Source organism: Geotrypetes seraphini, chromosome 4, assembly GCF_902459505.1.
Source record: "Geotrypetes seraphini chromosome 4, aGeoSer1.1, whole genome shotgun sequence".
Classification (NCBI taxonomy): Eukaryota; Metazoa; Chordata; class Amphibia; order Gymnophiona; family Dermophiidae; genus Geotrypetes; species Geotrypetes seraphini.
In genome coordinates this window covers 99,193,272-99,221,216 of record NC_047087.1, presented here as the reverse complement: position 1 = coordinate 99,221,216, position 27,945 = coordinate 99,193,272, and the positions used below count along the sequence as shown (strand labels likewise).

The following is a 27,945-nucleotide window of genomic DNA, read 5'->3' as shown; positions in this document are numbered from 1 at the left end:
TGAATCCTCTTGCTTAGCCTTGTTGAGGTCCATCACGCTCACTCCCGGGATTGGTCACCGCAGGCACTTCCTTTTTTGTTTGTTTGTTTGTTTGGGGGGGGGGTGGCTTTTTACTGCAGCTGCCAAGGACCACCAGAGCACAGGCCTTTGGCATATTAGAGATTTGTTGGTTGTCTTCTGTACGCTTCATGGAAAAGGGGGGGGGGGGATTCTGTTTGGGGTTTTTTGCTGCTTGGGTAGGGTTAGAGGATGGGGGGGGCGGGGTTTTTCTACTCTTGCTCTACCAAAACAACACGACAACTTTTGTATTGTTGAAAGTGAATTCCTTTGGCTTTGTTGTTTTGTATTCATAATAAAACAGATTTGATCATAACAGTGCAGTGGCAGTCTTCCTAATAGGCTTTGTGATGTAATAGAAATGTCTCAGAAGAAAATTCATTAACAATGCCTTCCTATTGTCAATTGTTCCTGGTTCTGTTGTACTCTCCACTTGAAGGTGAACTATATAGTGATCATGGCATTGCTAAAAAAAAAGAAATACAGAACCACCACAAATAAAGATGATTTTGTTGTCTCTCAGTGATTATTTGCACCTATGTGGGATATTTCAGCCACTCAGTCTTCCAACATGTTAGAACTCCCGTCCCTTCCTTAAAAAACCAACAGAGCAGCCAATCTGCAAGATCCAATGTGGTTAAAAAAAAACAACCCACTAGTTTCAAGTTTAATAGTTTCTTGATATATCGTCTATCACAAATATCTAGATGATTTACAATAAAAATAACTAGGATAAAATAATACTCTGTTTAAAATTGAGAGGAATTCACAAACAGGACTAACATGAAATCAAGAGGTGGAAGGGGGAAAGGGAGGCATAGTTACATTAAAAATAACATTGAAAAAGGTAGAGGTAAATTTTGCATCCCCTGGTGAAATATATGTTATCATGCATGGAATGCATTTCTGAATAAATATGGTTTTAGAGTTGATTTGAATTTCATCAAGGAAGATTCTTGTCTGAGGTCCAGAGGGATTGTGTTAAAAAGTGTAGGGGCCATAACGGAAAAGATTGATTTACGGGTTGTGTCATAGATGATTTCGCGAATGGAAGGAATTACTAATAAATTTTGAGAGTTTGTTCAGAGCTTTCTTGAAAAAGAATAGGAGATAATGAATTTATCGATGAATGCGGGGGTGTTTTTGAGCCTAGTTAGTCATTTGTAGGTGATACGATGGGAGATGGGTAGCCAAAGAGCATCGCGGAGTAAAGGTGTTTACATGATCAAATCCTTTAGCTTTATGAATAAGTTTTATAGCTGTATTCTGGAGAATTTGTAATCGGCAAATTTCCTTCTGCCTTGATATAAGGAATTACAGTAGTCAAGTTGAGAGATGACAAGGGAATGGACAAGAATGTTGAGAGAAGGAGGTTCTAGAAGAGTAGAAATTGAACAAATTAATCTTGACAACCGAGCTTGTCTGATCATGATAAGTGAGTTTGTTGTCAAGGATGGCCCCTAGTAGTTTTACCTTCGTGTCCATCTGTATTGGGATGGTTTCAATACTGATGGGCATGATTAGATCTTCCTTATCTGTACAGGGGGAAAAAAAACTTTGTTTTTTTGGATGTTTAATGCAAGTATGTTTTGATTCAGCCATGAGCTGATTTGGTTGCAGAAACACTAAGGGGGTCTTTTACTAAGGCACGCTAGCCGATTTAGCACACGCTAAATGCTAACACGTCCATTATATTCTATGGACACGTTAGCATTTAGCACGTGCTAAATCCGCTAGCGCACATTATTAGTAAAAAAGCCGGAAGACTTGTAAATATAATTCTCTCCATTCAGTACCTCTTCCTTAGTCTTTTGGTCACCACATCTGTAGTAGCCAACACAATGTACAAGACACTGCTCAAACCTCATCCCTGTGGTGGCAAACCAAATATCCAATTCCCTTTAATGTATTTCTTTCAGTATTCTCACCATTCACTTAATCAAATTATTAAACACAATGATGTGGATTAAATTCTTTGAGTGAAATTTCTTACTGAATTCGTTTCACATTTCTTGACAAACCCGCTTAACATTTTTACTTTTAAGCCTCTTATTTGGATGATTAATCCCTTCCTTATGACCTCCTTAGTTAATGGGAAATCTTCTTTTGGGAAGATTTAGTTAATGGGAAATCTTCTCTTTACTCAATGCCTCCCAAGCCTTTTAGATTCTGGAAGAGAGAAATTATTTTTCACTCTTAGTCATTCAGTTTAAGGGGGAATGCTTTCCTCTCAAGCTTCTTAAATTACTGTATTAAGACTCTAATGTCTTAGCAGTAGTTCAGCTCTTTCCTTCTTGACACGACTTCCTTCCTGTACCTTGACAATTTCTGTAGATGCATTTTCTCCATGCACACTAAAGTAGAACGGGTAACAATTAGTCCAATTTAAAGGTATTAAAGAGAAATCAAATAAAGCAAAAAACAACTTTTTTAAATTGAACTAACAATACATTTTTGACTATCTTTCAAAGGCCAGAAAATATGATATCAGAAAATATAGATGAAACATTAAAGCATTCTAATGACAGGGAAAGGGGGAAGAGAGGGTGGTTTCAGAAACAGGGAGAGATGGATGTGAGATCAGAACAGATGACAAAGCAGTATAATTTACAGTTTATTATGCAATGGGAAACCCAGATCTCTGTTAAGACTTGTTTTGTTGGTGTGAAAATATTTCTTCACCTTAACCTCAAATCTTTTCTCAAATCTTTTAAAATATCCTCTTAGTATTCTGATCATAAGATCATCGATGCAGTGCTCTGTCCTGCAATGTACTCTCCCATAAAGATGTCACCTTGGGTTGTCTCAGGAACAATGATTTCAAATGGGTTAGTTTTGTACATGCTGTGACAATAATGAATCTCACTCTTAAGCCAAGAGTATGATTCAATCTCTCAAATTTGCTGATAATGCTCGCTGTAGTTCTAGCATTGTGCCAAAAAGAGCTTCCTTCTGGATTTCATAAGGTGTAACATGTATAGACAACCTTTCCAGGTGCGCTTGGAAATTTTTTATAATTAAACCTGTGGCACCCAATGAGAAATATTTTTGTATATTTCTTCTACATTTTCTTGGGCTCAGATTGTGTTTCTTTGTTCTTAAGGATCTTCTCTCTCTCCATTTGATTCATAGAGTAATCGCTTGGGACTGACACTTCTATGACCAATGCTGTTCTTCAAGTTTAAGTTATCAAGTTTATGAAAGTTTTGATATACCATCTATCATACTTCTCGACTAGTGGTCTCAAACTCGCAGCCCATGGGCTGCATGCGACCCCCCAGGTACTATTTTGAGGCCCTCAATATTATAAAGAATGATTCTTTATGGAAAACATGTGCCTTAAGGCCTCAATTCTGTAAACTGCGCCTACCTTTAGGTGTGGTTTAGGCGTCTGATTTAAGTGGTTAATGAGCGATTTAAGGGTCTTAACAAGCATTAATTGGGACTTAGACGGAGTTAGGCATCAAGTAGGCATTGTCAGAATATAGATGCTAGGTAGACGTGAGTTTTTGGAAAAGTCACATCCAAGTATGTAGACGTGGGCATAACGAGGGCGTAACATGGGTGTGGTTAAGGACAGGCACCACATAGATGCTAGTTGGGTGGCAGACCGCATCTAAACATCATAGAAATTGTAGGCGAATGAAAAGCTGGTCTAAGTGTGGTTTCTGCTTGGGATGAACTTGGATTTCTATGGGCGGAACATAGACGTACTGTGGGCTTCTGAAATGATATATTCTACATAAACTTCAGAAAGTTTTTTTCCTCTTTTTCCCCTCCTAATAGATTTAATAAGCTACCATATCAATAGAGCACATCAATATAAACATATTGCATGGAAAACAGTACTTTTCTGCCCAGACAGTAATATGATTTACTCATTACACCATCTTTGGCTTTCGTGCTTAAAAAGAACCCCCTTTTTTCTCACCAAACAGTGCTGCAATCAGCTCTTGAGAGCAAAGAAAGAAACATGGAAAAGATATCAATATTGCACACATTACTTCATTTCTCAGAGCTTAAAAATAGAAAAAACAGATGCAGACCTTAACATGCAGCTACACAAAACTGACCTCATTGTTAGATCATCAAGGTGCACCTGCAAGGTAGAATGCCACAATTAAAAGATGTGCTGGGTGTTGAACTCACAAACTCTATATGATCAGCACAGGATTTTAACACATTGAGCTACATCAGCTTCTAAGCGGGTGCATCTCATTGCCCTGTCATATCATAGTTGACTGACTTGCCTATGTATCATATGCTTAGGAATATCACACTCACCACAAAGAAAGCATTTGTGGCTCACCAAGTTAATGCGCCTTGTTGAACCTTGTCCATCTTCTCAAACTCACTTGTTCAAATCCCACCGTCACTAATTTTAACAACTTCCTAACAGCTTCGTATTAGCTGTCATAATAGGGTCTAGATCAGTGGTTCCCAACCTTGTCCTGGAGGACCACCAGGCCAATCAGGTTTTCAGGCTAGCCCTAATGAATATGCATGGAGCAGATTTGCATGCCTATCACTTCCATTATATGCAAATCTCTCTCGTGCCTATTCATTAAGGCTAGTCTGAAAACCCGATTGGCCTGGTGGTCCTCCAGGATAGGGTTGGGAACCACTGGTCTACATGGTAGACTGCCATTTTTATCAGTACATTTCCCTTTCCAGGCAAATTTATTTTCACCTTCCCATGGCTAGGAAATCCTAAATTGTCATGGGAAGAAACTTCTCCCCTGATAGAGCACAGCCATTTGTGGCTCACCAAGTTCATACACCTTGTCCATCTTCTCAAGCTGACTGATTCAAATCCCACCCTCACCTTCACTCATTTTAACAGCATCCTAACAGCTCTCATAAGTGGTGGACTTTGCTGTTTTTCATCACCACTTTGCACTTTGCAGGCACAGGTGCATCAGATACATTCATCTGCTCTCAGCTACAAGCCATTGTAGTAGGAATGTATTTTTTTAATGCAATATCCACACAAGGCAACAGGTATAAGAGTTTACTAAAAATTCAGAGGGCTTGGACAGGTATTGAAGGAAGATAGATGTTTTTTAGATGTATCCTAGAGAAATTACTGTTGGTAAATTCAGCTTGGCTGGTTGTGGTTTCATGCCTGAGGAGTGTGTGTTGGGGTGGGAGAGGGGGTTTAGGATGAGAGAGAACAGTCTACTGAGAATTGCTGCAGATCATTTTAAAGATCAACTCAAATATGTTTAAGCAAAGGAATGGCTAATGAGTTTGAAGGTTTTCTGGTAGAAAAATTAATATCAAATATTTGCTAACTGCACTCAAGACTTGAGCCCCTGATGTATGGAAGATAAAAGCAGTGCTTTAAGGCTATAGAGCAGAGGTAGGGAACTCCGGTTCTCGAGACCCGTATTCCAGTCGGGTTTTCAGGATTTCCCCAATGAATATGCATTGAAAGCAGTGCATGTAAATAGATCTCATGAATATTCATTGGGAAATCCTGAAAATCTGACTGGAATATGGCTCTTGAGGACCGGAGTTCCCTACCCCTGCTATAGAGGGAACTTCATTTAGAATTTGGTAACAGAGCCTCTACAGACTAAGCAGATGACAAATGGCTTCTTGTCAAAGCTTTGAGAAGTAAAGGAAATGATTAAAAGTCAGTGCAGCTGTATTTGGCCAAACCATACCCAAAGCACGCCCAATCAGATTTGAAAGTTTTCTAGCGGGAAGTCCTAACAGTGCCAATGACGTCAGACGCTACTTAGGAGTGCTTAGTATAAGAAGGTCCATCAGAGCAGCTTTTTCTCTTATAGGACTCCTATTCTGTGTTATTGCTTATGCTGATTTCTGAGATCTTGCCTTTCCTGATTATCTTTTAACCTTTTCTTTCCTAACTTTCATGGCTTTGGCGGTATATAAGAATAAAATTATTATTATTATTATTATTATATCTGCCACAACTCTCTCCATTTCACAGGACCATTAGAAGCTATACTGTAGTAATTTGCAATTGATGTCTTTCTAACCTTTTTCATCTTTCCAGGTGAATATGCTGCACCTATGCAAGGAACTCCTGGCTAGCAGCTCAGATAACAAATCCAGGTGAGAATGATATATTGCTAGCTACTTAGGTGTCTTTATTAGATAAAAGCTCAGGCAGAACTGATTTCTTCTTTTGGACTCCCATTCTGTGTTATTGCTTATGCTGATTCTCCATTAACTTTTTGTCCCCATGATATCTGCCATAAATCTCTCCGTTCCACAGGGTCATTAGCAGGTCTGAGAATTAGTGATGATAAAAATTGGTTCCAGGAGTGTTAGCTGGAAAAAAACCCAACCCATGCTGTTTGAAACTTTGGTGCCAGCAAAATGGATATGCAAGTTACATTAATATGTGGAATCTATAGCAGTGCTTTTCTTCATAGAGCTAAAGGTAAATCTTTTTAGTCATAATTGTTAGGCATCCTTATTATAAAAATGGAACAGTGTTTGTACTTCTGTTCATTCTAGCTGTTATTCTGAGACTGTGCTGTGACATATTCTCCCAAGATTCTGCTTTTTATTTTTGCCACAGATGTCTAACATTTCCCCCCTTTTCTCCTGATTTCAGGTTCCCAGAGTGGCTAATGACGCCCCTTGTGTTTCTCAGAGGCCAGAGCAGGTCTGTTCAAACTGGGTTCAACACACCAGCTTGTACCTGGCCAAAGCTCAAATACCAAAACAGAAAGAATAGGTGAGAATGATATACTGCACCCTTTGTTTGTCCTTGTGATGAATTATATACATTTTCACAATACTAACATGTTTCACTCTTTTTTTTCCTTCAGACAAGTGTAGTTATTGATGATTTTCTAAGAGAACAGTAAATTGGTGAGTTTTAGGCTTTTTATAAAGTTGCGCTAAATCAACTCATGCGCTATTAACGCGTGCATAGGATAACATGCAGACATTAACATTTACCACACACTTAAAATGGTGCCGTTTAAGGTGCCGTTAGCATGTGCTAAATGTTAACACTTGCATGTTATCTCCTATGGACGCGTTAACAGTTAGCGCATGCGATGATTTAATGCACCTTTGTAAAAGAGAGCCTAAAACTCATCAATAAACTCTTAATTTGTCTCAATCCATCTTCCTTTTTCTACAGCCTGCCTTCTCCTACTAGGAGAAGATTATGGGACCTTAACAATCCTACCACAGTAACAACTTGGACCTAAGAGTGCCTTACTCTGCACACCTGTCATCCATCTCATCGAACTGCAGTTGGCTGATATTACACTTACATGCTGCTTTCCTGGACTGTGCAATAATTCTAGATGTTCTACAGTAAAATCTTAAACCATTTTTCACCTTGTGCTTATTTACATTGAGTAACGGCCTGGCATTAGTGTTCTTAATGAGCACCACTTCAGCTACTTTGTCACATTGACCTTTGTCTTATCTAGTATTCCAGGCCCAGGCTGCAAAGGAGAGAAGTGGGGAGGCCCTTAGGGGGTGGCAAACAGGGTAGCTGGCATGTCTCCTGCCTCACAGCCTGCAACCAGCATAATATTTGAGAAAATGAGATTATATGAGAGCTGGAGAGGATCAAAAGGTGCAACAAGGTGCTTTAACTTAGTGAGCCAGAAATGGTTTTTTTCAGTCAGGGGAGAGGTTTCCTATCCTGACAGCTTGAGATATGCTTAACTGGAGCCGTTATGGCATGCTTCAGGCGCTCCGCTATGGAGCGTCAAGCACGCCATAGCTACTGCTGTAACGACGCCTAAACGGAACAGTATAATCAAACCTGAATTTGATGGTTTATTGTGTAGTGGTTAGAATGAAGGTTGGGGTGCGAGCCTGGTCTGGGTTTGACTCCCTCATGTACTTCAACTGACACAATACTCATTTTAACAAAAATTACAAGCTACAGACCAATCAAATCTAATTTTCATCTCAAACAGCACAACATTAGCAATACTAGAAGCAATCTATTCCAAAAGTGGAGTTTACATTTGATAAAAACAGCAGTATTTGACTCCATGTCACATTTATTGAATCATACTTGAGATTCTGGCTTTTGGGACAATGAAAGCAGTGCTTTAAGCCATTGAGTTAACAGTCTTTTGTCTCAGCTAACTGTGATATGATAGCTAAGCAGATGATACATAGGCAGGTCAGTAAGCTATGATATGACAGGGGAATCATAGAAACTAGAGTGGAAGGTGGTGTAGCTCAATGAGTAAAAGTTCAGTGCTGATCTTGCAGAGGGTGTGAATTCAACTCCCGGCCCGTCTTTTACTTGTGGCATTGTACCTTGCAAGTGCACCTTGATGATCTTACAAAGAGGTCAGCATTGTGCAGCTGCACACCTCCCTTTGCAATGAACTAGAAGCCACATTCAGGTCTGTTCTGTGTGTTATTCTGTTTTTAAGCTTGGCCAAATGAAGTTATGGGCTTTCTCTTTGCTTTGAAGAATGAGCTGATTGTAGCAATGTTTAATGAGAAATAATGTTATTTAGAGCAAGGAACCTAAAGCTGTGATTTTCATATGCTGCAATTAGCTAATAACATTGCTTCTTTAGGCAATTTTAAATTCAATATGCTTGTATGGATGTGTCCTGTTTATGTGGTGCCTGAATAAAATAAAAATCCCTGAACTGTATTTAAAAGATCACTTTGGAAACGTCTAAAAACATCTCTCAAATAAGCGGAGAAAGCTCATTGGATGACCTAGGCTGCCTAATAGCATGTATCCTGCTTAAAGCCTTTCTGAAGCTTAAACAACGTCTATATAATAATAATAATAATAATAATAATTTTATTCTTATATACCGCCATGCCCATCGAGTTCTAGGCGGTTCACAACAATTACATTAGGATCCGCATTGACATGCCGATTTACAAACAGTGTATTGGATTTACAACACCTTCCGCCGAACATGGCTGAAGAAGCGGAAGAGGGAAGGAGAGAAGGAGGAAAGCGGTCAATAGGGGGGGGCAGGGCCGAACGGGCTAATTTACCACAATTTATTGGATTTACAACAACTTTAGCCGAGCTTGGCTGATGAGGAAGGAGGCAGAAGTCAGCGATCAATAAAGGGGGGAAAAGGGTCGAAAGTGTGGCCGGGTGATTCCGGGGAGGGGGCGTTACGGGGCTTGTTTGTTGAATAGATAAGTTTTGAGTGTTTTTCTGAAGTCGAGGTAAGTGGGAGCCTCAAGAATCATTTGGGCGATCCATGGGTTCATCTTGGCTGCTTGGAAGGCGAAGGTTTTGTCTAGGAATCTTTTAAGATGACAGAGCTTTAGCGAGGGGTAGGCGAACAGTTGAATTCTGCGGGATTTCCCGTTGGTGCAGTAAAGGTTAAAGAGGGGATTGATGTATCTTGGCGAGAGACCATTTACCGATTTGTAGCAGAAGCATGCGAATTTGAAGAGCACTCTGGACTCAAAAGGTAGCCAGTGTAGTTGGTGGTAGAAAGGGTTGATATGTTCCCATTTCTTTAGGCCGTAGATGAGGCGAACGGCGGTGTTTTGGATCATTTTTAGTCTTCTGGTAGTTTTCTTCGTGGAGTTCAGGTAAATAATATTACAGTAGTCTAGAATGCTGAGAATGGAAGATTGCACTAGAAGGCGGAACGAGGAGTCATTGAAGTATTTTTTGATAGTACGGAGTTTCCAGAGTACCGCGAAGCATTTCCTGACGCTGAGGTCGGTGTGAGTTTCTAAGGATAAATGTCTGTCCAGCGTAACACCCAGGATTTTTACTGTGTTTTCAAGGGGGAACGGCCTTCCTTTCAGTAGGATTGTGGTGTCCTTGATTTTGTCGTTGGGGGAGGCCAGAAAGAATTTTGTTTTGTCGGAATTTAGTTTCAGCCTGAATGCTAGCATCCAGAGCTCAATCTGGTTGAGTATGTTTGTAATGTAATCGAGTGTTTCAGGTGTGAGGCTGGTAAAAGGGATAGCTAATGTGATATCATCAGCATAGATGAAAAATTTGATCTTGAGGGTGTGTAGAAGGTTACCTAGGGAGGCTAGGTAGATATTGAACAGGGTGGGGGATAGAGGGGATCCCTGCGGTACACCGCAGGTGTTTTCCCAGCTGTATGAGAAAGCGTTGTTCTGGTGTACTTTGTAGGATCTGTTTTTTAGGAACCCCTGAAACCAGTTGAGGACCTGATCAGAGATACCAATGTGTGACAGACATTCAAGGAGAATGGTGTGGTCGACCAGGTCGAAGGCACTGCTTAAGTCTAGTTGTATAATCAGTACACTAGAGCCCTGACTAAAGAGTGTGTGGAGATGGTCAAGAAGGGTGGCTAAGATGGTTTCGGTGCTATGTTCCGTGCGAAAGCCAGATTGAAAGTTGCTTAGGATGTTGAATTTTTCTAGGTATGTGGAGAGTTCTACTTTTACTGCCCCTTCTGCTATTTTGGTGAATAGGAGGATGCTTGCTATCGGTCTGTAGTTGGAAGGGTGTTTGGCGATTCTTTTGCGTTTTTTAAGATGGGGGTAATCATGATATGACCTTGCTCTGGTGGGAAGATTCCTGTGGATAGTAGGGAGTTAACCCAAGTCATCATGTTTGCTTTGAAGTGGCACGGGGCTGCTTTCATGATGTTTGGTGGGCATGTGTCCAATTTGCAGAAGGAGTGGTTGTATTTATTATAGTAGGTGTTAAAGGTTTTCCAGTCGATTGTTGAGAATTGTTTCCAGCTAAGGTTTGTTCTGGATCCTGGGTCTGGTTTAATTATACCCGGGTCTAAGTTAGGTGTATTAGAGTCAGGGAGGATGGGGAACTGTTTGAGGGAATTGGTCCTGGTCGGTAAAGTTGATCTTAATCTTTGGATCTTGTTGTTGAAGAAGTCTGCGAGGGAGTTGGCAGTAAGAGTGGATTCTTCATAGATATTTGTGAAGGTATCGATGTTGTAAAGGTCGTTGACCAATTTAAATAGGTTACTGCTGTTGGTCTTAATGTTACCTATTTTGTGAGAGTAAAAAATTTTTCTTTTTTCGTTTATGAGGTTTTTGTACTTTTTTAGTTTATGTCTCCAGGTTAGTCTGTGTTCTTGGGTTCCTGATTTCTGCCATACTCTTTCTGCTTTTCTGAGCTCTTTCTTTACTAGTAGCAGTTCTGAGTCAAACCAGCCTTCGTGATTTGTAGTTCTTGTTCTGCGAGTCTTAATGGGGGCAATTTCGTTTAGTATGTTGGTGCTGTCCTCAATCCAGGAGGTCATGAGGTTCTCCGTATCTTCGGTTTGCTTGATGTTTGTTTCAAAGCGGGACCAGAATTCCACTGGGTCAATCTTTCCTCTGGTAGTGTGTGTTTTGATGGTTCTAGTTTTGCTGTTTTTGGGGGGTTTAAGTTGGCATCCTATTGAGAAGGTGCATAGATGGTGATCTGACCAGAGAGAGTCTGACCAACTGTCTTGTTTCCAGTAAAATGTGGGGGTGGCCTGTTCCTTGGAAGAGAAAGTTACTAGGTCTAGTTGGTGACCTTTTTGGTGGGTTTTGATAGGGGGTTGTTTGGCAAAGCCTAGTTGGGTGAGCAGCGACCAAAAGTCTGCGATTTCTGGTTGGTCCGTTTGCTCAAGATGGATGTTAATGTCACCGCATAGCAGATTGTAAGGGCTTGTTAAAGAGTTAGTTAGTAGGGATTCCGCAAAGTCCTCTTTGGTTAGGGACCATTTTTTTGGTGGAATGTAAAATAGCGTGATAGTAAGTGAGGAGGGTAATGATTTTGAGGTTAGGGAGATGGTTTCTGCGTTTGCTGAGGAGGTTGTGTTGAGAGTGGTACAGTTTAGATGATCTTGGTAGATTATAGCTAGTCCTCCTCCTCTTCCCCATGTTCTTGCTAGTGAGAGAATCTTGAATCCTGGGGGTAGGCAATCTTTAATGATGATATCTTTCTCTGATTGCAGCCAGGTTTCCGCGAGCAGGAAAAAGTCGGGGTTAGTTTCAGTCAGCCAATCTCTTATTAGTATCGCTTTGTTTCGCATTGATCTGATATTTAGGTAGGCACCATATAGGAGCTGGTGGTTGGTGTGGTCGATTGGTGGGATGTGGGAGTAAGTGAGTTTTTTTAGTGATCTTGGTTTGTTAGGGCGAGATTATACGATGCTCAAACTCCTATGCTTTACACTTTTTATAGCAGCTAATTTTACCATTACTATACAAGTTTCTGTGTAGCACAGGAGTGAAGCTTACACCCTTCTATGTTGATGTTTCCAGTTCAACTCCTAATCAGTACTTCTCAGTCAAAAAGTAATATTATTATTATCCTTTTAAATATGGCATACTATGTTACTTTTTTGTTTTTATACTGTTGAAGTATACAATTCTGAAATAATGAAGAAAAAGGATATAACAGGGCAATGAGATCTACCTTGTTCTGTCTCCTAGCAGAATTAACTGCCATTCACTACCTATAAGGAGCAGGATAATCAAATCAGAATTGCTATTTTTGTATGGCTCATTGTCTAGCACAGCGGATTAGAATGAAGATTAGTGTGTAATCATGTCACATTTTTTTCAAAATTCACACTGATGTTACCAGTTCAACTCCCACTGAAACTAATATATTATAAATATCCTTTTAAACATGGTATACTGTTTTTATTATCCTTTTAATGATGGTATACTTTGGGTTTATTATGTTAAAGCTTACAATCCTGAAATAATGATAACAAATTAGTAAAAAAACACATTTTTATATATATAACTAACATCGTAGGGATGTCTATGTGGCATCTACATCAGAAAATGTGTGATTTTTGGGAACGGGTATCTGACGCTTATGTAACTTGCGCCACGCGGATGTTTAAACCACGCCTAAAACTAAGCGCAGTTCACAGAATTGGGGTCTATGTGTCCAGCGGTCATGTCCGGCGGTCGCTGCAACCTCACACAAGTGCTTTTCTGCAATTGTGAGGTGGAGTCCAATTACGTGCAGACACAAGAAAGCACTTGTGTGAGGTTACAGCAGTGAGGCAGGCAACATTCCAGAATGTAAACCATTGAAAGCAGTTCAGCTTGTGTGTGTGTCCGGTGCTGGAGGAGGTTGCAGATGCGATCGCAGGACACTTAGGCCCTGATTCTACAAAGTGCTCCCAATTGTAGGCAGCTGTAGGTGTCCTACAGCTGTCTAATCAGCCAATCGAGAGGCACGTTTTCTAAAAAAAAAAAAAAAAATGCTCCCCAGGCAGGCCGCCTATATTGAATGGCCCTCCAGGGAGCCTAGAGAGGCTCGCAAGCCCGCCTAAGGCTAGGCGGTAGCCTTAAGCAAACCTAGGCAGCCCTACGCATCTCCTTAGCAGAGCGGGAAACACTTACAATGTAGGCTAGCAATGTGGGTTGGGCAGTGGAGGGGAGGGCCCACCTCATTTGGATGGAGGCGGGCCTGCTGGCCCGACAGTGCAAGGAGCCGTCCAGCCAACTTGCAGGTAAGCCCAAGGGTGGTTCCGGGGTGGGGGTTTCATTCAGCGCGGTTATTAACACGGGCCACAGCGTAATAGCTTTGAAGCTCATAGAATTCCTATGAGCGTTGGAGCTAATATCGCTGTAGATGGCGATAAAGAAAAGCCTGCCTCTGCCCCCTCTCTTTAATTTCTGGCCATTTAAATCATCATGAATATCAAACCCTAAAATATAATACACCTTATAACACCCCCCAAACCCCCCAATACAAACAGAATAGAACAGAAGTCCAGAGAAATAAAGATGCCAAAACTAAACTACAACTCAGTTAACAAACAGTAAACACCTAAAGGAGCCCAAACCTTCCTGAACTGGGTAATCACACATTTTTGAACAGTAATTACCTCCTCATATTTCCATGTAAGGCAAACTCCAGCCCACCAAGATTTAACTGACAAAGCAGCATTATCTTTCCATACAGATAAGATGTGTTGAACTGCCAAACCTATAAGCACATCGAAAAATTTTGCCCTGCTTTTTTTTTGTTTTTACAGAGCAAAGAAGGCATGTATTGTATTTGACCATTTAAATCATTACATGACCCAATAACAAAGATGCTGGGAAAGATGTAGGGGCAGATGAAAAAGTTATCTGGATGATGGTGATATTCAGCCACTATAACGTCAATTCTATAAGTGGGGTGGGGGCCTGAATTTACATGCCCCTGGTGGGCATACTTGTTCCAAACCATTGCGCTTTCAAGGGTAAGGGTACACTTATTATATAAATGGCATCAAAACAGCTATACGCTGTTGTATAAAGGTGCAAGTAAGCGTCGTGGAGGGCCATTTTCAACAGGACATCTAAGTCCAAGTCTGGACGAGTGGAAAAAATGGCCATTTTCAAAACCACAAGACGTCTATCTTTTTTGTTCGAAAATGACCGGCTAGACGTCTTGGCCTAGCAAGACATCTATTCTTTTTAGCTACTTTGAAAAATAGGATGTTCAGAAGAAAAATGTCCAAAACAAATGATTTGCAAATAGGAGAGGCTAGCATTTTTAATGGACTGTTAACACAGACATTCTAACAGTAGGGCATCTTAGAGTGCACTGCTGTGAACTTCACATAAAGAGTGCCAGGTATATATATCTCACCTAACTAGGATCTTCAGAATGCCAATAGGTTAGCATAACCCAACTTGGTAGCAATCGTCATCGATCCTCTGTTTAAATTCTTTTGTTTAAATATGTAGTATGTTAATATATTCTCAAATCTTCATTTAAATAGCTTTAAGTTGTCAATATATATCTTTTTCAAAATCTGAAACTAGTAAGATTTAGTATAGGACTTATCTTTGCAGTGGCACCTCTTCCGACGTGTTCCATGTTTCAAACACTTTCTTCAGGGAATGAGGTGAAATTAGAATGATAGTGCTGTAATTGCCGCTGCCAGACACCTCTGTGACCCACTTAAAGTTATTTAAATGAAGATTTTAGAAATACATATTAACACACCATATATTTAGGCAAAAGAAATAAAACATAGGATAGATGATCAAGATGGGTTATGCTACCCTATTGGCATTCTGAAGATCCTAGTTAGGTTTGAAGTTGCTTCAATGTGAGTTCTTGTGGGAAAAGTACAGATATTGCTATTGATCATTAAACCATCATTAGTTGTGAGGGGTGAGGTATATACCCTGTTTCCACAAAAATAAGACCTATCCCCAAAATAAGCCATAGCATGATTTTTAAAGATGCTCCTAATATAAGCCCTACCCCAAAAATAGGCCCTAGTTAAGATCGACCCCCGAATGTGTCCAACACTTCCTGACTCCATCCTGATTTGCTGAAAAAATTGGACTCTTCGATTGAGCAACCTCCACACCTGCTGCTTTAGGAGGCCTCAGAGCGGAGGTATGTCAGTCTCACGGTGGGAGGGTCGGTGGGGTTCTGCTGCACAGGGAGATGGGAGGGAGGGAAGGATAGATAGAAAGATGCTGCACAAAGGAATGGGTGAAAGGGGAGGAAAGATGCTGCACATGGGGGGGGGGAAGAAAGGAAAGAGGAAGAATTGGGGTGGAGGAGAGGAATGGAGAGATTTTTGTTGTACATGAAAAAAAATAAGACATCCCCCCCAAAATAAGCCCTAATGCATTTTTTGGACCCAAAATTAATATAATACATTGTCTTATTTTGGGGGAAACACGATATCTCAGCATAACTCCCTTATAATGTATGGTAAGCCCTCCAAAACTCCCCCCAAACCTACTATACCCACCTGTCTACCACCCCAATAGCTTCTATGGCTGCAGATGTCACCTATATGGCAGTACAGTATGATTTGGTGGATTTTGGCGAGCTCACACTTTCACCATAAATGTAATGGCTTGAGTGAGATATGAACTTGGGTCTCCCTCCCTATGGTTCACTACACTGCCCATCAGGCTACTCCAGACACCTGCTTGCTGCTCTACTAGGATTTCCCATACCATGAGCTGCTGTTATAGAGCCAAGTATGTACTGTTTCATTCAGGTGGGAGGGGGGTTAGTAACCACTGTGGGACTATTGAGGGGGGTGAGGTCATGCCTTCATCTCTCCAGTGGTCATCTGATCGGTTTAGGTACCTTTTGGCCTTTATTCGCTTTTAAAACAGGTCTCACTCTGAACATCTAAATGGCGTCCCGGACGTGTTGGTATATGTTTGATTATCGCCACAAGATTTCCAAGCGCTAAGCACGTCCTATGCCCACCTATAACATGCCTCCAGCACGCCCCCTTGAACTTTGGATGCACTGCATTCAAAAAGTCTAGCAAGACATCTAGAAAGTTGGTTTAATAAAATGACTACTTGGGACGTCTTGTCAAGTAAAGATGTCATGGTCCAAGTGCCACTTTGTGCCTTTTTTTGGATGTTTTTCTTTTTTTTAAAAAAAATGAGCCCCATTTGTAAATGTAATATGAGCATTCACAAAAGTAAATAGTGGCAGTGTTGCCATTTAAGCTTGCTTCTTACAGATCATAAGCTCAGCATGTTCTTGCCACATATAGGTACCCATAGTTAAATCAGGTCTGTGGCCAGGGAAAATACAGACCACTACATCTCAAGTTTCAGGCACTGGTAGTAAGCGTTTTGCTGCTCATTGCAAGTGTTATTCCTGGATATTCAATGCTGGGCCTTGTCCAGGCTTTGACATTGAATATCCTTTTTTTTTTTTTTTTTTTTTGAGCAAGCTAGCCAGTTAAGTTAACATTCAGCCCTTAACCACATAAGCCATACCCCTTAAAGTCAGGACTGCAATTTAAGTGGTTTACTTAAATGGGGAGGAGATGCAAATTGACATTTAACCAGAGACCGTCCCTGAAATGCTCACAAGTTAAATTGAAGAATGATGGTACTTAAGAATAGTTTGAATGCAGTCATGCTGTGGTTATGCAGACAGAATATTGTAACTTTGTATTTTCCCCTATTTGATGTATGGTGGGTTTTTTGTTGGTTTTTTTTTTTTTGGGGGGGGGGGTTAAGTTCAATCAGTTTTAAATTGCTAATTTATTATGTATGGAAATTTGCAAGCCATGTTGAATAAAGGCGGATTAAAAATGTTTTAAATAAATAAAAGTTAGCCACTTATGAATTTGGCGCTAATTGTCCATTTTCAGCAAAGATAACTGGTTTAAATGCTGCTGAAAATGACTGGGTAGCTGTGAACAAGCACATTAACCAGTTGCTGGCTGTTAACTGGCCAGTTAAATTGTTCTGAATATATCAACTGGCTAGAATCTAGGTACTCTGATATTGGGTGGCGCTTAGTGCTCTGTAACCAGAGCCAGGTGCCCAGATGATGTTATAAAATAGGATCTTATGAACAACGTGGATCACTTCATCAAATATCCAACTCATAACAATAAATCAACAGAAGAGAGCGTTTTTGGGGGGAACAATAGAAAAATTGTTCAAATCACTATTGTTGCACATATAGGGCTCCTTTTATGATGCCGCGTTAGCGGCTTTATTGCACGCAACTTTTTATCACGCGCTAACCCCTGCGCTAGCTGAAAAAAATACCGCCTGCTCAAGAGGAGGCGGTAGCGGCTAGCGCGGCCTGCAAATTAGCGCGCACTATTATGTGCGTTAAACCGCTAATGCGGCTTCATAAAAGGAGCCCATAGTGCCCCAAACTTAATATACCTAAATAACAAACATAATTAATGTATTATTTGAGCTGGTCACGGAGCAACCCAACCCATCCTATCACTTTTCCCAAGTAAGAGACAAACTAGGAGGATGACGTATCATACAGTAGCCTCAGACTCAGTGCATTGAACCTCTTATAACATACCGTATATGTTATTTCAGTTCCTTATTCTGGATTAATGCAATGCATCTACGTCAATCCTCCATCCCACCTTTAATTTTCAATAGCACTATTTATTATATTTGTAACTAAGATTAAAAAGTTTTTAATTTATTTGATCTCAAAACTCTAAAACTATGTATGAATGAATGAACTATCTATAATAATAAAATGCTAAGTGCGCATGCACACTCTTACCGCGTGTTCCCTGATCTGTAGGTCAGTGGTCAGCAGGAGTGCGCATGCGCGACACCAGGACTCCTCTTCCTGAGCCCCAGACACGCTGACCACCTTCGGTCCCGTGGGCCTCTCAAGCAGCGGCGGCGGAAACATTAAGGCGGCTGTCGGCTTCAGGCGCGTGCAGCGGCTGTCAGCGCCTGCAGGCCGCAGTGGCTTGAGGTGGCTGTGGCGGAAGGTAAGGGATGCTGATGGACAGGGGAAGAGATGCTGATGGACAGGGGGGAAGAAAAAGGAAGGGAGGCCTACTGCCGGACAGGGGAAGCAGGAAAGAGGTGCTGCTGGACAGGGGGGAGGTAAAACAAAGATAGAAGGGCTGCTGCTGGATAAGGGGAGCAGTGAAGGGGTAGTGGTGGACACAAGGGAGGTAAAAAGAAGGGAGAATGGACAGGGAGAGTAGCCAAGGGGTGGTAGTGGACAGCCGAGGAAAAAAAGACAGAAAGAAAGAAAGACAGAAATAGAGAAAGCGGCTAAGGAGAGAGAGAGAATGAAATAAAGACAGACACACACACTTATATTCTAGCACCCGTTAATGTAACGGGCTAAAAGACTAGTATATATATATATATATATATATATATAAAAGAAACATTAACACTTATCTAGGTGGCCATAATAACATAAGCAATGCCTCCGCTGGGTCAGAACTGAAGTCCATCGTGCTCAGCAGGCCGCTCACGCGGCGGCCCAACAGGTCCAGGACCTGTGCAGTAATCCTCTATCTATACCCCTCTATCCCCTTTACCAGCAGGAAATTGTCCAATCCTTTCTTAAACCCCAGTACCGTACTCTGCCCTATTACGCCCTCTGGAAGCGCATTCCAGGTGTCCACCACATGTTGGGTAAAGAAGAATCTTCTAGCATTCGCCAAACCCATCTGCCAAAACCAACGGTGGTAGGTATTCCCATAATACCCAACGCTCTATTGTGTCTAGAGCGTTTCAGCTACACATCAGTCTTCTTTGGGGGACTCTATGTCATATTGCTGAAAGAGAACATTTAGCAAGTGTAAGTTGTACCTGGGTATTCCATGAATCAACGCACCACTGCTGCAATAAATGTTATAAGAGGTTCAATGCACTGAGTCTGAGGCCACTGTATGATACTTCATCCTCCTAGTTTATCTCTTACTTCGGAAAAGTGATAGGAAGGGTTGGGTTGCTGCGTGATCAGCTCAAATAATACATTAGTTATCTTCGTTATTTAGGTATATTAAGTGCGTGACACTATGGGCTCCTTTTACTAAGCTGCAATAGCGTTTTTGGCGCATGCTAAACCCGAGCTACACGGCTAGAACTAACGCCAGCTCAATGCTGGCGTTAAGGCCTAGCGTGCACGGCAATTCAGCGCGCGCTAAAATCGCTATTGCAGCTTAGTAAAAGGAGCCCTATCTGTGCAACAATAATGATTTGAACAATTTTTTTCTATTATTCCATTAAAAAAACCAAACCCTCTTTTCTGTTGATACAATAGGATCTTACTATGAACTGTCAGGGCACCTACAAGGAGGCACCCACTTATAGAATTTCTTCCCCCTCCCTCCTATAGGGATAAGTGATATGTTTAGTTTAGGCTTGCCAAATAGCACACAAACTAAATGGAAAATGCTGTCCCAGTGATTGCATGCAGACAGTATCAGCATGGAAAATGCAGACTAACTTAAGTGCTTCAAATTAAGATGGTGACCACACTGGCTAAATATTGACACCCTCCCCCCCTGCTCATTCAGCTAGAAAATCACTGCATTATTGTTTCTTTCCTTGTGGAAGTAAAACCGGATCTGACAGGCATGCCTGCCAGCTGCAAGGTCATTTACTGTAAATTTCCTGTTAGTTCAGGAACAATTGTAGTAAGAATTCCACACTGATGAGAAAACCCATAGCTCCTTTCTAAACAGTGTCTGTAGACCCTCGAGAAACAATAACGTTACATTTTTTATAATCTGTTGCTTACAATAAGCTCTTAATGAAAAATACCAGAACTGCTTTCCTGAAAATAAAATTACATTAAAAACCACTAAAACTAATACATTATCAAAAATACTTTGAGGTAAACTCTGCTAAGTACTTAGCCCCAGATTCTATAAATCAGTGGTCTCAAACTCGAACCCTTTGCAGGGCCACATTTTGGTTTTGACGGTACTTGGAGGACCTCATAAAAAATAGTTCATGTCTTATTAAAGAAATGACAATTTTGTGTGAGGTAAAACTCTTTATAGTTTATAAATCTTTCCTTTTGGCTAAGTCTTTTTTTTATTTTTTTATTATTTTCCAATTTGAACAGTGCAATACAAATGTATACATTTGAAAGATATCAACCATAAAAACACACCTTTGAACAACAAATTTTAAAAGATCATCATTATCCGCCCCAACCCTTTTCAGACTCGAAATATAGACATATTCCAATACATTGCTATAAAATACCCCCCCCCCTCCCTCCCCGGATGTGTATTGAACCAAACCTAACTTAACTTGAAAAGAGATATAACTTAAATAGATGCAACAAAAGCTGTTAACGGGCCCCACACTAATTTAAATATCTTATTCTTCCCTAATAATTCTGCATTCATCTTTTCACATTTATACATAGAACATAAACTTGCCCACCAGAAAGGGAAGTTGAGACTGTCAGAACTCTTCCAATTTCTCGTTATCATTTGGATGGCTATCCTTGTCATTATCAATAAAAGCCGGCTTTTATAACGATCTAATGGGGGCTTAACATGCAATAAGGTATCGCATATGATCATTTCATATGTCAATAGAAATGTTGAATCAAGAATTTCATTGATCTGTCCCCATATCGATTTCCAGAATCTGAGTATCAGAGGACAAAAAAACAGCATATGATCTAATGTCCCAATGTCTGTATGACAATGCCAGCATCTATTAGAACTAGAACTATCTATTTTTTGTAAACGCACAGGGGTCCAAAAGCTTCTATGTAACAGAAAAAACCAAGTTTGTCTCATAGATGCAGACATTGAACATTTCATCCTCCAAGTCCAAATTCATGGCCATTGAGCTACAGAAATATGCTGTTTAATCTCAATGCTCCAAATGTCCTTTAGACTCGTCTTCAGTTTTTTATTCAATAAGTCAGATATCAATTTATACCACCAGGAGGCCTGATGCCCTATGGAATCTGTCTGAAAGCATAGGATCTGCAAACTAAAGTAATTTTTGAAATTTCTCCATTCAGGGAATCTTTTCTGCTTCAATTGCAACCATTTATAAATTTGAGTCTTAGAGATACCAAAGGACTGTTGCAATTGTGAAAACTCAAGCAATTTTCCATGAGATTTAACATCATCTAAAGTATGTATGCCTGCTTGCATCCAAAGCTTCCAGGCAATCTTCGTCCCGCCAATTTGTATCTTGGAGTTTACCCATAATGACTGACGTGGATTTCTCTATTTGAATATCAGGCAAATTATTAATATATTTTATAGTTTTCCATGTATCTAATAAAATAATGTTGTCCTTAACATAGTTTGGTAACTTAATACTCAAAACGTGAGGCAATCTCAATGGGGACATCAATTGCCATTCTAAATATAACCAGTCTGGAAGATGCTCCATGAGCTCTGGAAGGATCCAGTACATACCCTGACGCATAATATAGGCTTGATGATACCTATAAAAATTTAGAAAATTTACCCCACCCGCTGCGATCGGTTTTTGTAAAGATACTAAAGCAATTCTAGCATTTTTTCCCAGCCAAACAAATTTAGTGAGTATACTATTTACTTTCTTATAAAAGGACCCCTGAAAAAATGATGATTTTGCCTGTGGTTTGTGGTTTGTTACCAAATGAGTATGATGCCTTAATAATAATATTGTCATTTATAGCTAAAGAGACATATGATCAAGAAACTGTTTTATTATACTTTTGTGATTATGATAAACATACCAAGGGCCTCAAAATAGTACTTGGCGGGCCACATGTGGCCCCCGGGCTGCGAGTTTGAGACCACTGCTATAAATGATGCCTAGAATTGCACACTCAAATTTGTGTGCACACACAAAATGCACATGCAAATTAATTGAGTTACAAGTCAATTGACATTAATAATTGGGTGCTAACAAACAATTATTGTTAATTGGAAGAAGTAGCCTTCACAACTCACTGTTCTTGCAAGTGTCAGGCCTGCCTCTCTGTTGGCTCCTGCCTTTGTGGAAGCAGGAAGTAGGCAAGACTGGCAGAGAAGAAGGCCCAACGCCTGAAAGAGCAGTGAGTTGTGAAGGCTGCGCTGCAGATGGGGAGGGGGAAACAAAGAGAGAGAGAGAGGGTAACCATTGAGGGAGGGGAGGAGGAGAGAAATGCTGCACCCAACTGGTAAGAAGGAGGAAGAAGGAAGACCAGGGAAGGGATGGCAGAGAGCGATGCCAGACCATAGGGAAGGAAGGGAAAAGAAGGAAGGAAAGAAGATGCCAGACCAGGAGGGGAGGGAGAGATGCCATGGTATGGGGGAGAAAGGGAGGGGAAGTAAACAGAAATGCCAAACCTGGGGAAAAGAAGGGAGGGAAAGAAAGGAAAGGAGATGACAGAGTATGGAGGGAGAGGAGAGAGATGTCAGGGCATGGAGAGAAGGGAAGATTCCAGACCATGGGGTGGGAAGGAAAGAAGGAAAAATAGAAAGATGCCAGAGCATGGGGGAGGGGGTGGATTAAATTGTCACGTTAATACTATATGAAATAAAAAATGGAGAGGGGGTAAAGCTGAAATGAATTATGTATAAAGGAGCGAAGGGCCACAAGATATATAGTTTATGGAATGGGCATAGAAAGAGGGAAGATGGCATATGGAAGGGGGAGAAGGTGGACACCAGATGGAAGGGAGAGGGTGGACAGCGGATGGAAGGGGCAGAGAGAGAGAGAGGGTGGACAGTGAATAGAAGAGGCAAAGAGAGAGGGGGTGGACAGTGGATGGAAGGGGCAGAGAGAGAGAGAGGACAGATGCTGCATGGAAAGAAGAGAGTGAAGATAAGATGGTGAAAGCAGAAACAGCAAAAGTTAGAAAAAATTTTATTTTGTTGCTTTAGAATAAAGTAGTATTGTAGTTGTATTAATAAATGTTTTTAAACAGAAAATGGAAATAAGAATCTTTTTACTGGACTAATTTTAATACATTTTTTTAGTAACTTTCAAAGACCAAAACCCCCTTTCTCAGGTCAGGACAGGATACCATAAAAGCAGTATACTGTACTGACCTGAGGAAGGAAGTTTTGACCTCTGAAGCTAATTGAAAAATGGGTGTGGGAGCGTGCTCCACCCCTCCCCCTCGACTTTGCACTGTCGGGTTTCGCTTGATCTGTTAACTTCTACTCTCCACCTCCCGACTTGGACCGGGAGCAGCAGCAGAGGCAGAGCGGGAGCAGTGCAGAAGGCACTCAGGGTGTGGGTGCATGCTCCACCCCTCCCCCTCGACTTTGCACCATCGGGTTTTGCTCAACTGCTACTCTCAACCACAGCTTTCATTCCCAACATATACTCACACACCACCAAGGCTCTCTACAGCATCTACACTAAAGTAATTCTTACTCCTACCCATCCAGGTACAACACAAAAACAACTTTCTCACAGTCAACTACTCGTCCCCACTACCCTCCCCCTCCCCCCTCCAAAATGAAGCTAATCCCACAAACACACACCCTGGCCACCCTACTGATAATCCTCCTCATTACCAGTTGGAAAGCAGTAGCAAACAACTTACCACCCCACCCAAATGCTCCACTGCAAACAAAATCCAACACCACAACAGGAGAATCCCAATAGTTAGAAGCTTAAACCACCAAACCAGCGCTCAACATCCCATCACCTTAGCCCGGAGAAGAAGACTACTTCCCAAGACCAAACCTCAACCTCCTCCTAAAAAAATCATCTACCCTGAAACGACTCACAATTTCCAAACAGATATCACCACCCTAACATGTGCCTACTTAAACATCAGAGCCTTAGGACCTAAAACAGAACACATAAAAAATTGGATAAAAACTGAAAACCTAGACTGCCTTTTCCTCACAGAAACCTGGTTAACCTCAAACGCAGATCTAAGGATAACAGAAATTTGCCCTCGGGGATACAAAATAAAAGTGACCTGCAGAGAGGAAAAAAAGAGGAAGAGGGCTAGCAATCTTAATCAAGGACTCCCTAACCCTGAATATACTCGAAAAAACATCCACCCCACAAATGGACTTCCTTGCCTGCCATCTCTCAAGCACCACTCTAAAAATACTCACTAAACTGCATGCTCTGCTACATAACACCAGGAAACTGGACCACAGTAAGATCTGAATTTGAAAACTTCATATACTAAAACTCATTAACAGCAGAATACAACCTCATCCTAGGAGACCTAAACATACACCTTGAAGACCAAGCATCCAAACCAGCAGAAAACTGTCTATCATTTCTCAATGCAAATCCTAAACCCACAAACCATGCATGAAAAAGGACATCAACTTGACATCGAGGCCTTCATGACCCATCAACCATCCTCCTCAGAAATTCAAACACCTAATGGAACCTGGTCCCCATCCCTCTGGTCAGACCACTACACATACACATTCAACATCAACTGGACCAAGAACGAAACCATACCTAAACCCCAAAAAATAACTTACACCTCACGCAAACACATCGACCCCCCCATATTCTGGACAAAAATAGATGAAACAATCCAGGACTGTGACCCCAAGGACTTCATCTCACAGTGGAACAATCTCACTACCAACATCCTTGATGAACTAGCCCCACTACAAACCAAAACTAGAATCAGCAGAAGATCAGATCAATGGTTTGACAATGAACTACTCCTACTTAAAAGACAATGCAGACAACTAGAAAGAAAATGGAGAAAAACTAATTTAGATCACATGAAAACCGCCTGGAAAAAAAACTAACAAACAATACAAAATACAACTAAAGGACAAGAGAAAAACACATTACACTAATCTAATAGACACAGAAACCCAAGATACCAAAAAACTATTCCAAATATTAAAAGACCTAACAGACACCAAACCCTACATGACCACTAACAATACCCCACCTCCCTCAGCCACCCTCTTAGCAGAACACTTCAAGAACAAAATTACAATTGCCAGAGCCACCCTCAATTGTACCCCATCCCACCTAAACAAACTCACAATTCTTCCCACAGATAAAGAATCAACTGCAGTTGACAGAACATGGTCTCAGTTCCCCAACATACAATGGTCTGAATTAATAAACTCTACAAAAAGTACAGCCATGCATCCTGTGACCTTAACCACTGCCCATCATATCTCCTTACAACCTCCAGCACAAAATTCCGTACTCTACTTTTGCAATGGATACAAACCATGCTCACTGACGGCCTTTTCCCAACTAACCTCAGCAAAATCATCATCACCCCAATCCAAAAAGATCCAAAAGGACCAACAGACCTACCATCCAACTACAGACCCATTATCTCAATACCTCTATATGTCAAACTAACAGAAGTACTAGTAGCCAAACACCTCACCAACTATCTATTCTAGATGAACATAATATACTTCACCCCACGCAATCTGGCTTCAGATTCAACTTCAGCACAGAGACATTACTAGGCTCCCTCATTAACACAGCCAGACAACACCTCAGCACAGGAAAAAAAAATGCTTCTCATACAACTAGACATTACCACAGCATTTGACCTGGTAGACCATAACATCCTACTGCAAATTTTGGGACACCCCAAATTGTCATTATAAGCTAAGTACTTTTTGCATTACAATCCACCATTTTTAATCCTTGCATACTATGGACTTTGACACATTTGAATCATCTAAAGACTTTTATTGTTACATTCCAACTAAATGAAGAGAGTTAAGAAAGTTTAATACAGCTATTTTGAAAAATATTTTGTGCTATCAAGTTTCAGAGAGTGATCTACTATTCATGTCAAAATCACAATGACTGGAAGGTGAACTCCTTGGGTTAAGGTGGCTTTCGAGCCTTCTTTGCAAGTTTCATATCTCTGAGCGAAATGTACATTCATTGACCACTCTCTGTAGACGGAACTTTTCCATCATAAGTCAGTCTACTTTAAAATATAAAGATGGATGCAAGGCAGAAAGTGAAGTCGGAGAGAAAAACAGTGAAAGAACAACAAGACCCTGGAATGTTAAAAGCACAAAAAATAAAGTTACCAGACAACAAAGATTTTATTTTCAGTATAGGTGATTCAAATGTGTTAGTTTAGAGAAAGGAAAGATATTAGTTTAGAGAAAGGAAAGATCTCTAAGATCTATCTCTCAATATAACCTTAATATTCCCTCTTTAAAAATCATTGGCACGCGTCGCACCTCCACGTTTTCTGTAACAGCCCCTACAATCTGGAACGCTCTCCCTTTATATCTAAAAATGGAAAAAAACCTAAAAATTTTTAAAAGCTATTTAAAATGCTTTCTTTTTAAAGATGCTTTTAACTAAACTATGGTAGTTTAACTATTAATTTTATATTGTTTCCCAGTCCTTAAGTGTTTTTTCCTTAAATGTTACTCACTTTTTCTATTACAATTGTATTTCTCCCCCCTTCCCACATGTATCTATGGCCTATGGGTCAATATTTATCTAGTTCTGTACGGTCAGTAGTCCTGTAGATTTTATAGAAAAGTACGTCCAATTGTTTTGTTTGTTTAAATTGTTAATGTTTTTACTTTGTACAACGCTTTGAAGAATCGATAAAGCGTTTAATCAAAAACTGAATAAACTATAAACTATTAAACTTTAACTGTGAGGGCCGCAGAAAAAAATAGGGTACTTGGAGGGCCGCAGAAAAAATAATGTCTTATTAAAGAAATGACACTTTTGCATGAGGTAAAACTCTTTATAGTTTATAAATCTTTCCTTTAACAGTTAAAGGAAAGATTTATAAATTATAAAGAGTTTTACCTCATGCAAAAGTGTCATTTCTTTAATAAGACATTATTTTTTCTGCGGCCCTTCAAGTACTTACAAATCCAGAATGTTGCCCTCCAAAGGGTTTGAGTTTGAGACCAATGGGTTAGAGCAAATGGAGATAGCAGTAATCACCCAGCTGGAATGTTTTCCCTCAGCCTACTGCAGAGAAATCCGTGCTTCTATCCCATCCCCCATTCTAAGTAACAGCCACAGCAAGTCTTCACAGTATACAAACAGTTCACTTTTAAAGTTGAAAGTAAAACATTAGCCACAGCAAGTCTTCACAGTACACAAACAGTTCACTTTTAAAGTTGAAAGTAAAACATTTACAGTTGCCAACATTTTTGCTTGGCTACCAGTACCTCCATGGCTACTTCCTCTCCAACCCCATTCTGGGGATTACTTGCCCACTCAGAGTCAGGAGTGACTTCCATGGGCTGGGGCTGGGGCTGGAGCTGTTCTAATGAGGACTCCCCATTACTCTAAGCAGCATTCAACATTTCTATGTCTGCTTTCTCCAGAAGGCTGGGACTTTCCTCCAAGTACTCCCTCTGGCAAGCCTGCTGCCTAGGTTTGGGTTCCTCTTTCTTTCCACTCTTCTTTCACTTCCCCTGGTGAAGCAGGGCCCAACCTGATAAGGCTTGTTTTTCCTCACAGGTGCTTCCTCTGTGTATTTAGTATGGTCATTAATCTCCAGGGACCCTGGTGTTGCTCTGTTTTCCTTCCCCTGGGAAACTGCAACCCAAAGTCCGGTTTGACAACTAACCTCTTTCCTGTTAATGTGAAAGTTTTTACTTTTACCCACATCCCAGTCATTCTCGTGGGTTTGGAATGCCATGGCACCTTCTGGGCAAGGAATACAGGCCCCTTTCTGGGTCTGCTTAGGGCACACAGGCATTACAGATGGTGCAGCGCTGCCCTGCCCGTGACTATATTCTACCAGATTCTATCCTGGCCTCTTCTCCTTTTCCCAAGCCTCCCAGG

General features: G+C 40.8%; 1 protein-coding gene across 1 annotated transcript in view; it reads right to left on the bottom strand.

Annotated features, from left to right (window-relative positions):
• ST3GAL6 (ST3 beta-galactoside alpha-2,3-sialyltransferase 6) overlaps positions 1-27,577 on the bottom strand; it is a 235,045-nt gene extending 207,468 nt beyond the window's left edge. Inside the window, exon 1 of the mRNA XM_033941153.1 lies at positions 27,324-27,577. The gene's annotated coding sequence lies outside the window, so the exon portion shown is untranslated. The remainder of the gene's footprint in view (positions 1-27,323) is intronic.
• Between the last annotated feature and the right edge of the window lie 368 nt (positions 27,578-27,945).